The following is a 12,454-nucleotide window of genomic DNA, read 5'->3' as shown; positions in this document are numbered from 1 at the left end:
CTGGGGAAAAGGCTTGTCCCTCAGGAGGGTTCGTGTTTAGCCTGCTCTGGGGCAACTTTGGCAGCACTCCAGCGAGAAGACATCCCCGCAGGCTATCATAAGTGGCTCATTTCTTGGACACCCCATTTTGGCCAAAAAATAGCCTCTTGGCAGGAGGCATCTCTCACCTTTGCCTCACCAGCAGCCATATTCCCTGTCTCCCTTCTAATCCTCCATTCCCTGCTACAAACCTTCCTTATCCGCTGTTGTTCCTACCCACCCCATTTTTCCAATAAATATTATAGTTTTCAGGAATTTTCATAATTCTACAAATTAGATTTTTAAAAATTTGCTGGATACACAAAACTATGCATACCTTTGACTCAGCTACACCACTATTGGTTCTGTATTGCAAAGAGATAAAAAAACAAAAAGGAAAAGAATCTATATATACAGAATTCTTTATAGTACCTATTTTTGTGATGGTAAAGAATTGGAACGTGAAGGGGGAGTTAGCAGATGTACAAAGTGTGAGAAAACTGGAAATGTAAGGAGGGAAGTTATGAAGGGGTCTGGACATCCAACATAGAGTACAAGGGGCAGCTATATGGCTCAGTGAATAGTGCCAGATTTGGAGTCAAGAGGACTTAAGACCCTGGGCAAGTCATTTAACCTCCATTTTCCAAAGAATATTGACTTCGTCCTGACCCTCACCCCATCTCTGGTGAAATGGTAAGCAATTTCATATATATTTTAAATGTTTAGTCATGTAAAACATTTCCCCATGTTTATCCTTTTGTGGAAGGAAACTGGAACAAAAAAAAAAGAAAGGGGAAAACATTTGCTTTGGTCTGGAGTCATACTTCTTCAGTTCTTCCTCTGGAAGCAGATTGCATTTTTTTGCATGAGTCATTGTACTGCTGAGAATAGCTAGCCAAGTTCTTCACAGTTGTTCATTGTATATTATTCCTTTCATTGAGTACAATGTTTTCCCGTTTCTGCTTATTTCAATCTGCTTTAGTTTGTGTGAGTCTTTCCAAGTTTTTCTGAGTTCTTCCTGCTTGTCATTTCTTATAGCATGATAGTATTCCATTACAATCGTATATTATAACTTAACTCAGCCATTTCCCAATTGATGGGTATCTCCTCACTTTTCAATTCTTTGACCCCACTGAAAAGAACAGCTTTAAATATTTTTGCACATATAGGTTCTTCCACTTTTTGTTTTTTATTTTTTTGGGATACAAACCTAGAAATATTGTTGGGTCAAAAAGTAGGCATTGTTTTATAGTCATTTGGGTATAGATCCAAATTGTTTTCCAGAATGGTTTAATCAGTTTGCAACTCTCCCAACAAGGCATCAGTGTCTCAATTTCCCCACATCTCCTCTAAGTTTTGTCATTTTTCTTTTCTGTCATGATAGCCAATCTGAGAGGTGTGGGGTGGTACCTCAGAGTTATTTTAATTTGCACATCTCTAATTAATGCTGATTTGTAGAAACTTTAATTACTTTGAGAATTGCTTATTTATATCCTTTGACCACTTGTCAACGTGGAATGACTTGTATTCTTATATATGACTCATTCATATTCAGATTCACTTCTCTATATTTTTGAGAGATAAGGCCTTTATTAGTGAGATTTGTGTAATTTTTTTTGCACCACTATGATTACTATGCAGTACTCTCCATCTTATTTCCCCATTTAGTTTCCGACCTCCACCTCCTCCAATTTGTCCTCTTTTTTATCAGCCCAACCCACTTTTTTCTTATTTCCTTTCCCTTCTATATTCCTGTTGGGCAAGATAGACTTCTATGCCCAACTAATTGTGTATGTTCTCACCTCAATGAGCTAATTCTGATAAGATTAAAGTTCACATGCTTCCATTCCCACCTTCCCCATCTACCCTTCTAGCTTAAAAGCTCTTCTGTTACTTTTATGTGCAACAATTTACCCCATTCTATTTTTTTCATTCCCCCTCTCCCAATGCTTTCTTCTTTCTCATGCCTTAATTTTTAAAAGATATCATTCCATCATATTCAACTCACATCTTTGTCCTATGTCTATATATAATCCTTCTAACTGCCCTAATAATAATAAAGTTCTTCAGAGTTACAAGTATCATCTTCCCATTAGGGATATGAACATTGTAAACTTATTGCATATGACTTTTGATTTCTCTTTCCTGTGTGGAAGAGACATGAAGAAAGGGAAGATTTGCAGGACAAGCCAGGCATGCAGACCAAGGTGATTGATCTGTCTGTCAATCAAGGTGAGGATTCCAAACGGAATGTTCCCAGAAGAGGCAGTTGAAGCTGGCCAGGGGGAGGAATGGATTCTCTCTCTCTGGGGGTTTACTGACCAAGGGAGAAACCTCTTCTCTGGGTTCCTGACCAAAAGAGACTGGCTTTTTCTGACGTAGGCAGAGAGAGAGACCTTTGTGGCTTTTTGACATAGTCTGAACTTGAATTACTTAAGCAGAGATTATCTGACTAAAGAAAGAAGATACTTGTCCTCCATCTCTCTGACTGTCCCTGTGTCACAGCTGTGACTAGATTGACATTTCCTAAAACCTTCATAATCCTTCCTTATCCCTCTCACCCCAATTCCCATCCTGTTGTTACCAATAATAAACCCCTTTACTTGAGAAAGGAAGAGTGAAAAATATTTTTCTGAAATCTCATAGTTCCCCTGAGTTACTTAGAAGGTGGTTGACTAAGATCGGGGGAGGGGAAAAGGAGGCATGGGTGGACAGTGGGAGGTAAAGGGAGGAGAAAGGTAGGAAAAATATCTTGACTTATTAGCCATTAGGGATCAACAGGCAGCTCCAGAGCACCCCTTTAGCAATATCTCTCATCTATCTCCATAATAGGCATTCCTGAAGGTTCCCCTTAGCAGTTCTCTAGTCACAAGCCAGAGTATACCAGTTACCACAACCAGAAATAGTTCCACACAGATTATCTTTCTAATACACCTGTTGAGCTTTTTAATGTTTTTGCTGAGTCTTGTATTTGGGAGTCAATTTTTCTATTCAGTTCTATTTCATCACAAATATTTGAAAGTCCTCTCTTTCATTGAATACTCATTTTTTTCTCTGTTCAGTTTTGCTGGGTAAATGATTCTTGGTAGAAATCCTAATTCCTTTGCACTACTGAATATCATATTCTAGACTTTCTGGCCTTTAATGAAGAAGTTGCTAAATACTGTGTTATCCTGACTGTAGCTCCATGATATATGAAATTCTTTATGGCTGCTTACAGTATTTTCTCCCTGACCTGGGAGTTCTGGAATTTGGCTATAATAATTCCTGGGAGTTATCCTTTTGGTATGTCAGGAGGTGATCGGTGGATTCTTTCAATTTCTATATTGTCATCCAGTTCTAGAATTTCAGGGCAGTTCTTCTTGATTTGTTGAAAGATGATGTCTAAGTTCTTTTTTTTTTTGATAGCTTTCAAGGAGTCCAGTAATTCTTGCTGATCTCTCCTGGAATTATTTCCCTGATTAGCTGTTTTTCCCATGAAATATTTCATATTTTCTTCTATTTTTTCAGTCTTTTGACTTTATTTCTTGATGTCTCATGGAATCATTAGCTTCCACTTGTCCAATTCTAATTTTTAATGCACAATTTTCTTGAGTGAGTGTTTCTACCTCCTTTTCCATTTTGCCAATTCTACATTTTAAAGAGTTCTTTCCCTCAGTGAATGTTTTAAACATCTTCTTCCATATGGTCAATTCCCCTTTTAAGAAATTCTTCTCTTCGATAATGGACACAAAGACTTGTACAAAAATATTCATAGCTGCACTCTTTGTGGTGGCCCAAAACTGGAAAACGAGGGGATGCCCATCAATTGGGGAATGGCTGAACAAACTGTGGTATATGTTGGTGATAGAATATTATTGTGCTAAAAGGAATAATAAAGTGGAGAAGTTCCATGGAGACTGGAACAACCTCCAGGAAGTGATGCAGAGCGAGAGGAGCAGAACCAGGAGAACATTGTACACAGAGACTAATACACTGTGGTATAATCGAACGTAATGGACTTCTCCATTAGTGGTGGTGTAATGTCCCTGAACAACTTGCAGGGATCCAGGAGAAAAAAAACACCATTCATAAGCAAAGGATAAACTATGGGAGTGGAAACATCGAGAAAAAGCAACTGCCTGAATACAGAGGTTGAGGGGACATGCCAGAGGATAGACTCTAAATGAACACTCTAATGCAAATACTATCAACAAAGCAATGGGTTCAAATCAAGAAAACATCTAATGCCCAGTGGACTTACGCGTCGGCTATGGGGGGTGGGGGGGGGGAGGAAAAGAAAATGATCTATGTCTTTAACGAATAATGCTTGGAAATGATCAAATAAAATATATATATATAAAAAAAAAAGAAATTCTTCTCTTCAGTGAATTCTTATATATCTTTTTCCTTTTGGTCAATTCTGCTTTTTAAGAAGTTCTTCTCTTCATTGGATTTTTGTGCCTCTTACCAATTGGCCTATTTTGATTTTTAAGATATTAATTTCTTAAGGCTTTTATTGGGCCTCTTTTATTAAGCTGTTAATTCTTTTTTCATGATTTTCCTATATCACTCATTTCTTTTCCCAATTTTTCTTCTCTGATTTTTAAAAATCCTTTTTGATCTCCTCTATTAATTCTTTTTGGACTTAAGCAGTCTTGACTTTGTTGTCTTCTGAGTTTGTGTTTTGAGCTTCCCAGTTACCAAAATAACTTTCTGTTTTCTTTTTTTGCTGTTTAACTAATTTTCCAGCCTTTTTCTTTTCTTTTAATGGAAAAAAAAAAAAGCTGTCAAAAGTTAGGTTCTGTTACTGTGGTGAAGGGAACACTATTCCAAGCTTCAGTTTCTTTGTGCATATACCTTCAGAGGTGGTTCTAGGGATCTGCTTTTGGTTATTCCAAGGTGATATTATGTAAAGAAAGGTGTTCTCTTCTGGGCTGTGCTCTGGTCAGTGAGTAACTACAAAAACTCTTTTTCCCCTCGGAAATGTGTCTAGGAACCCCCACTCCCCAGGGCTGTAAGCATTAGAGTCTGCTTAGTGTTCTTCCTCACCCTGAGACTGTGCCCCAGGATTGCTACTTGGATCTGTGTTCTTCTCCATTTTAGAAATGCAGTGTATTCTAAATTTGATTAGAGTAGAAAGCACTGATATAAATAATACCTTTGAGGAAAGGCATTTATAATTAGCATATCTCATCAATGGCTCATTATGAAGATCTGCTGAATAAAATATTTTAGTTATTTATATCTGCATTATATCATCATCATCATCATAGTATATGATTCTTAATAATAATAATAATAATAGTAATGATGGTAAAAAAATTTATTGAATGCTAAGAAGCTGGACATCAAATATAATACTGTATTATGTAATAAATATAACATAATGATAAAATCACTGGCCTTAAGGAACTTATTATTATTATTAAAAATTATCTGCCCAGATCACCCATTTCAGAAATGTAGTCTCCTAGAGATCAGGAGACTGTCCATTTAGCAAGTATTATATTACACTCAACATAGTGCCTCAGATTGGGTTCTTAATTATTTAATTAATGATGATAATTATCATCAGCTCTAGAACATAGTAAGTAGAAAATAATTTTTGATACTATTAGTTTGTAGTTAAAGTGTGTTCCCAGACTATAATGCTCATATAATTTTCAAGAGGCAGTTAGGTGGTTCAAGACATAGAGCACTGGACTTGAAGTCAGGCAGATGAATCCAAATCTTGCCTCAGACACTTTCTAGATGTGTGACTGTGGATAAGTTATGTAAAATCTTAGTATCAGTTTCATCATCTATAAACTATATCTACAATAGTACCTATATTTCACAAGGTTGTTGCGAGGACTAAATGAGATAATATAGAAAAAGTTAAGGTAAGCCTTAAAGAGATGGCTAATAAATCCTAGCTATAATTTTAAAAAAAATTGAATTTAGTTTGGGCTACACATGAGAGTCACGCTCATGTTTGATACCTTTAACCTAGAGCACTAAGAAGTTAAAGAACTTGTTCTGTGTCTCATTGCTAGACTATTTCAGAGTTATTACTCCAGTCCAAGTCTTCATGACTCAAGGTGACTTTTCAGTATAACATGCCAACTTTTGGTCAATATTCACCATGAAAATATCTTGAATACTGTTTGCATTGGGTTTTTTTTCAGAATATGTTATTACTGATATCTTATAATTGTCCTTAGTTAAACTTTGTGCTCTGGGTAAAAAATAATTGAAGACAAAAGGTCTTAAAAAACTTTCAAATAATGTCATAAAAGTTTATCAAATTAATGGATTTTCCCTCCACAAAGATTACTTGTTTTGAAAAAAAAAATCTTGCACCCAGAGCCAGCAAAGGGATTACTGTAATCTCCTTCTGAGAATCCCTCCTTACCAGCTGTGAGTTTAGTTAAGTATTATCAGATATCCATAATAACATATGCTGATAAAAAAATGCAAACAGCATTTCCAGATATTTTCATGTGGGGGCAGCAGGGTGGCTCAGAGGATTGAGAGCTTAGGCCTAGAGACAAGAGGTCCTAGGTTAAAATCTGACCTCAAATACTTCCTAGCTGTGTGACTCTCTCTGGCAAGTCACTTAATCCCCCTTGCAGAGCCCTTTCTGCTCTTCTGCCTTGGAACGAATACCTAATATTATTTCTAAGACAGAAGGTAAGAGTTAAAAAAAAAAAGATATTTTCATGATGAATATTGTCCAGAAAGTCAGCCTTTTGTGTATACTGCTCCAAAATTTGTTTGGAGGCATTATACTATAATTGGGGGTGGTGATGATAAATTGGTAGAGATCAGGTGATATTCTCCACTATCTTGGCTCTGCCTATGTCAACACGTTTTTCTCCAAAAAATATTCACCATTCATTCAATAACACCAATATCATTTCTACGTCCATTAACTCAGTGTAGAGAAAAACTTTTTTTGTTGTTTTATTTTTAGTAGCAAAATGATACAGAATATTTTCACCATTTTCCTTTGATACAAGTGTGGTTCAGTTACTGAATTTTAATTCTGGACACTTTTGAATAGCTGGTGCATAGATTAGTGCCATTTAAAAAATGCAGTATATCATAACATATTCTTTTTAAAAATACAAATTTGTCCTTCCTGCTACTTTCCCATTCCCCTGGATGATAAACAAACAAATAAACAAATCAACCCTCAACCTCAAACAAAACCAAAAAATGAAGCCCTTAACACAGAGCTGTACAATGTAGCAAAAAAAAAAATTCACATTAGTCATATCTAGAAATGCATTTTTAACTTATGTGGGCTATATTTCATCTTCATACTTTTGAATACCTGGTTTATCATCATATTGACAAGAGTTTTAAAGTCTTTCAGAGTTTCTTTGTTTTGTTAACCTTGTATAAACTATTTTCCTAGTCCTCCTATAGTTTCATAATTTATAACACAATATTATATGCTACAATTTGTTTAGACAATCTCTGATAAGATGATATCCTTTGAGTTCCCAGTTTTTGGTTACCATGAAAAAATCTCATATTTTTACATATATAGATCCATTTCCTCTTTCTGATTTCTTTGGCATATAGGCCTTGGTAGTAATACAACTCTGTCAAAGGCAAACTTTGACAAAGTAAAGTAACTTCAGGAGTATGGTTTCAAACTACTTTCTAGAACAGTTGTACTAAATCATAGCTCTATCAACTATATAAGTGTATTTATTTTCTTGCAGGCCCTCAAATATTTGTTATTTTTCTCTTTTGTCATCTTTGTCAGTCTAATATATGTAAAGTAAAAACTTCAAAGTTGCTATAATTTATTTCTTTAATTCTTAGTGATTTGTAGCATTTTTCATAAGTTATTAATAGTTTGGATTTCTTCTTTTAAAAGCATCTCTTCATATCCTTTGATCATCTATTTATCTCTTGGGGAACGGTAGAGTAAGAGTTCTTAACCTGAAATCTGGGAACTTGTTCTGGAATAATATTTTTGAAGACTATATTTCAATAATTATTTTTCTTTGTAATTCTTTAGAATCCTAAGTTCTTTTCTTTACTGCCAGAGGTTTCCATCCATGAAGCTGATTCCTGTATTAAATGCTACTCTTCTGTATCCATTTCTATCCAGAGAATGGGCTTCTCTGATCCCTGCTGTGAACTATTTGACTCTCCAGATAGCTCTCTGATATGGATGTGGTATCTCCTGCTGAGTGAACAGTTCTGTTGTTAGAAGCCATGGGAAATGAAAGACTTCTCTACTTCCTCTAAGAGGTGAAGAATGATTCCCTTTCAGGAGCAATATTCTTCCTCTACTACTATCTCCTGCCTGGAAGGGCTGCAGAGCTAGGAAATTAGTTTTTTATGACAATAAGGATGTGACCAATCTTTAGTCATCAAATGACAGTTACCTATTCCAATTCAATCAAGAAACTTTTTCACATGTAAAGACATGTCTTCACACTTAGCTGAACAGCTCATTATCTCCCATTTACTTTCCTTGATTACATCCTTGGTGAGGGAGAAAAGGGAAACACACACACCTGCGTACATGCAAAATATGCTATTTTCATAAAAACTTGTTTGTATATAGAAAAGCCTATAATTATATTTACTATCAAGCTTGGCAGGTAGCTGAGAGATTACACACATTTTCCCCAAATCCCAAAGAAGGAACTCTTTTTCAAAGCCTATATTTTCTTTTATACCTAACATTATTGAGACTGAAGAATACATTAAGAGCTAGGTAGATTTCCACAAATCCTTCTTTCCCCTAAATCTGTACATTGTTTCAAAAGTTCTATATGTAGACAGCAGGACTGCTGTGACAGAGGCAATTAAGAATGGCCTAGAAATGTGTGTGTGTGTGTGTGTGTGTGTGTGTGTGTGTGTGTTTGAGTGGGGGGGGGGAAGGGATTGGGCGTAACTGTGAAAATATGGTTTCTAAGACTGTGAATTGCCAAAACTGTAAAGGTTTCAGACAAACTGTAAAGATGATTGTTAGTGTCTTGATTTAAATCAAAAATAAGTGGTCGCCATGGGAAAATTCCCAAATATGAAAATACCCAAAGTCAGCTGGGTGTTATGGAGATTTTAATTAATATAAATGAAGGAATTAAAGGGAGAGAGGGAGAGAGGGAGGGAGAGAGAGGGAGAGAGGGAGGGAGGGAGGGAGAGGGAGAGAGAGAGAGAGACAGAGACAGAGACAGAGCAGACAGACAGACAGACAGACAGAGACAGACAGGGCCTAGGCCATTTGAGCCTTGAGGGAGACTAGTCAGTCTTTATCACTCACCACAAGATCATCCCAAGCAAGGTTCTTCCACTCCGAACTGAAATTAGCCTCCAAACTGAATTCAAATTGTAACTGAATTCAATTGCCCTGAACTTGTTCCTTCACTTCCTTTTAAAGCAATTTTTCTCTTATGTCACCTCCCCTAAATTTTCATGTCTACCAATCATGGTAGACGCTTTTTTCCAGGACTGCCTATTCTTAGTTCTCACCACTCTTTAGTTCTCACCTTCTCTGGGTAGATTATATCTTCTGATACTTCATACCTCTTTTGTTAAGCTTGCCTTTTGTAAGCTGCTTGACCTTTCAGTGACTAGTTTAGCCTTTATAGGTACTTAGCACCCTTTTGTATTAGATCTAAAAATAGAACACCTAGTTTAGGGTTTTTGCTTCACTATAAGTATAAGTTGGGGACTTTTCATTGTTCAATCAGGGATTTGCAACATTGTCTTCCCCTAAGGAACTGTCTGAGTAGGGTGGAGTAATTTTAAAGTTCTCAATACATTCCTGATCAAGTACCTCTGTAAACCTCAAAATTCCTTAGACTTATAAATGTTGGAAATTTCACCATTGGGATATTTCATACTTGGAAAATTTCTTACTGATAGTCTATTGGAATGGGAATCCCATTGGCATGGGAGGTTCCTTCTCTTCCCTTCTTAAGATTACTTTAGGACAGAAACCCTTTGCTGAACAATGGAAAGGACTTTGACCTATGCTTAAGCATAGAACAGGAATTTCTTTGAGTCTTGATTGATTTTAGAATTGATACAATGGAGATACTCCACCCTATTCAGTCCTAATAGGATTGAGTAAGGGCTGCAGCCTAGATCAAAATTTAATTATTCCAATCTCTACCATACTCAAGTTAACAGGTTTTAGAAAGGGCTGTAGCAAAGGAGTAAAGATTTAATCATTTGAAAAATATGACCTTCAACAGACATGTGCAAAAGCCAGAAACCTCTGGGCGGTCCTGGGTTAAGTGAGAGCCTCCATTGACAGGGAAATTGATGAAGAGTGATTGGTAGATGTGAGGACTGAGGGGAGGCAACTTGGATGGTGTCCTTAAAGATAGGAGGGTCTGGAGACTGGAAGGGGGTTGTTGAGGTTTTGGTTGGTGTGATTGCGGTGGACTCTGAGAAGGCTTGCTCTGAAGGAAGCTGAAGGTGGGGGCCTCTGAGACTGTTTCTCCATTTTGGTCACGTGAGTAATAGGGACTGATCTCTTTTCTTTGCCCCAGCTATCTAAGGGCTTGGGCCTTTTGGCCCAGCCTAAACAGAAGGGGTATTTAAGCCCTATTCCCTTCTCTCCCTTTTTTTCTCTCTCTATCTCTAATTCCTTTCTTACTCCTATTGTAATTAAACTCCAAAAAAGGCTGACGGCTGACTTGAGTTTTTCATTTAGGAATTACATAGCTGATTCCTTGGCGACCTTAAATTAATATATATCAGTCTTTTAAAGTGATTCCCTTGTTACACCTCCATTGCAGAAAATGGGGAATAGCTTAATCAAATCTTCTGAAGTACAGACTGAGCAGTTTTAAGATTCACATGGGACAGGGGAAATGGCAGTAAAAACACAGAAAAGTAAAGTGACATTGACTCAATTCTTTATTAGCTTCCTCATAAGCCCCAGAAAGTCTGAAGTTCAAGATCTAAGTACCAACTATCTCTAAAATGGAATGTGTGGAAGTATGTGTGTGTGTGTGTGTATATTCTTTTTTTTACAAGATCTGAATTTAGAAGGTCTGCATATATTTAGAGGCAATCTATATATTATATATGTAGGTGTGACCTAATTTAAAGATTTTAGCACTCAAAAACTCATACATACACACATAAGTTCATGGATATAATTTAAATTTCAAAAGATTTATCATATCATTATCCTTCAGATAATAAGGATCTCTAATAATTTTGAATGATTTGATGAACAAAAATTTTATTCACAGACAACCTATTTGGTAGCACACTGTGTAAAATAATATACTGAATGCATTAAAAAAAGTATACTTTAACATTCCTAATTTATCTAGCAGTGATTAAAATTTTAAATTTCAATTCATACCTATAAACAAGTATGATGTGCTAAAAGAACTGAATGAGATCAGATCAAATGTCAGAAATGATCAGATGGAAGAAGAAACAGCAGAAGACTCCTTTAAGGACAACCTCAAATCAATACATTTAAAGTAATTAAAGAAGAATTAGCACTGGGGGCAGCTGGGTAGCTCAGTGGATTGAGAGCCAGGTCTAGAGATGGGAGGTCCTAGGTTCAAATCTGGCCTCAGACACTTCCCAGCTGTGTGACCCTGGGCAAGTCACTTGACCCCTATTGCCTAGCCCTTACCACTCTTCTGCCTTGGAGCCAATACACAGTATTGACCCCAAGAAGGAAGGTAAGGGTTAAAAAAAAAAAGAATTAGCACTGATACAGAATTAAAAGGCCAAATAAAAGAGCTTTATAAAGCTTCAAAAGAGAGTCTTAAAATAAGAAGAGGAAACTGAAGAAATTTTTTTTAATGTTTTCAAAGATTAGAAGGAAAAAATAACTAAGAGAAAATCTTGAAAAAATATATCAATGACATACTCTCAATGGACAACAGAAATGTACATGATACAGAACAACTGAAACAACTAAAAATAATTTAATTATACAAATTATTGAAAAACACATAGATCAAAGTGACAGACCTAGAAAAAAAATCAAAATACATCATGGCAGAAAATTTAAGGAAGAAAATCACAAAAGAATCAGGGCACTGTATTCCAGAAAATGAAAGAAAATTTCTCAGAATTATCAAAAACAAATGGAAGAAAATAAAAACAGGAAGAATTCAGCAAGTCACTTCCTAACAGAAAAGTAGTCAAAGGATAAAACAGGTCTCAAAAGAAGAAATGGCAAACTATTAGTAACCATATAAAAGAATGATCCAAATCCCTTTATTTTTCAAACACCTTTACTTTCTGTTTTAGAATAAGAACTTAGTATTGGTTCCAAGGCAGAAGAGCAGTAAAGGCTAGACATTTGGGGTAGACTTGCCCAACATCAAATTTGAAATCTAGGACTTCTTGTCTCTACGCCTGGCTCTTAGCCACCTAACTGCCTTTCAAATCACTTTAAATAAGAGAAATGCACATCAAAACAACTTTCACCCAAATTTCCAACAAATTTGCAAATATA

The 12,454-nt window shown here is 36.1% G+C and overlaps 1 protein-coding gene and 1 long non-coding RNA gene across 4 annotated transcripts in view; both read right to left on the bottom strand.

Annotated features, from left to right (window-relative positions):
* Positions 1-12,454, bottom strand: part of RAB3GAP1 (RAB3 GTPase activating protein catalytic subunit 1) — a 102,356-nt gene that overhangs the window by 34,829 nt on the left and 55,073 nt on the right. The gene's annotated exons all lie outside the window — the stretch shown is intronic.
* On the bottom strand, positions 4,402-11,962 carry LOC130453685 (uncharacterized). The gene is made up of 2 exons (XR_008911169.1): positions 10,750-11,962; positions 4,402-9,790 (listed from the first exon to the last, which is right to left on the bottom strand). It is a non-coding gene; the product is annotated as an uncharacterized LOC130453685 (long non-coding RNA).

This window comes from Monodelphis domestica, chromosome 4, assembly GCF_027887165.1.
Source record: "Monodelphis domestica isolate mMonDom1 chromosome 4, mMonDom1.pri, whole genome shotgun sequence".
In the NCBI taxonomy this organism is placed as follows: domain Eukaryota; kingdom Metazoa; phylum Chordata; class Mammalia; order Didelphimorphia; family Didelphidae; genus Monodelphis; species Monodelphis domestica.
This window is presented reverse-complemented; position numbering and strand designations above follow the sequence as displayed.